Genomic DNA, 762 nt, shown 5'->3' with positions numbered 1-762 from the left:
AGCGAGAGCGTGCAGAATCATGGGAATAACGGGTCATCGTTGACAGTTAGATTAGGACACTGCGCATAGGTGAGGCCTAATACTCAACGTCGCATATAGGCACTGGCCTAGCAGTTTCAACATGTGGTCAAGGTGCGTGATATCGCGTACAGTTGTGAGTATGAGGTCCGTCGTTCGCCATTAGATTGGGTATGTGTGCATAGTTTAGGCCTCGAATTCATTGGTTCGCATAAATAATGGCCCTGGGTTTATCATAAGTACCCAGTTAGCACCGGTGCAGAAATTTCTGCAGAATGTCTGCATCCGGGTGCGGACATTTCCGCACAGTTTCCGCAGAATTCTGCACCCGGGTGCGGAAAATCCGTACTCAGTACCGGGATTTCTGCACCCAGGCCGCACTCAGCTAAAGTCGTCCGACGCGCAAATATAGCCCGTTATACGGATTTATCTCTTGCCCTTGTACGATTCAGTAACATCCTGAATACTAAGTGATAATCCATCTGCCCCCACATAATTGCTCAGTGTATTACCTTTCCGGATATTAATAAGCGCTTTCAAGTACAAATGTTTTAATGGATGAATTTTAAAATAAAGGGGGAAGATCATTTGTCACTCTTGGTGGCTCTCTGCAGGCGTTTTTGCACTTTTTGCCGTTTGTTCTCCAGCCAGCGATGGACGATTTCCTTTATTTGTCGCAGATTTGTGCTCGGGAACTTTTCAGTTGAGGCGTCTGTAATGAAGAACATAGTTATTGAGTTTCAT

The sequence above is a fragment of the Opisthorchis viverrini genome (assembly GCF_000715545.1).
Source record: "Opisthorchis viverrini unplaced genomic scaffold opera_v5_133, whole genome shotgun sequence".
Classification (NCBI taxonomy): domain Eukaryota; kingdom Metazoa; phylum Platyhelminthes; class Trematoda; order Opisthorchiida; family Opisthorchiidae; genus Opisthorchis; species Opisthorchis viverrini.
This window is presented reverse-complemented; position numbering follows the sequence as displayed.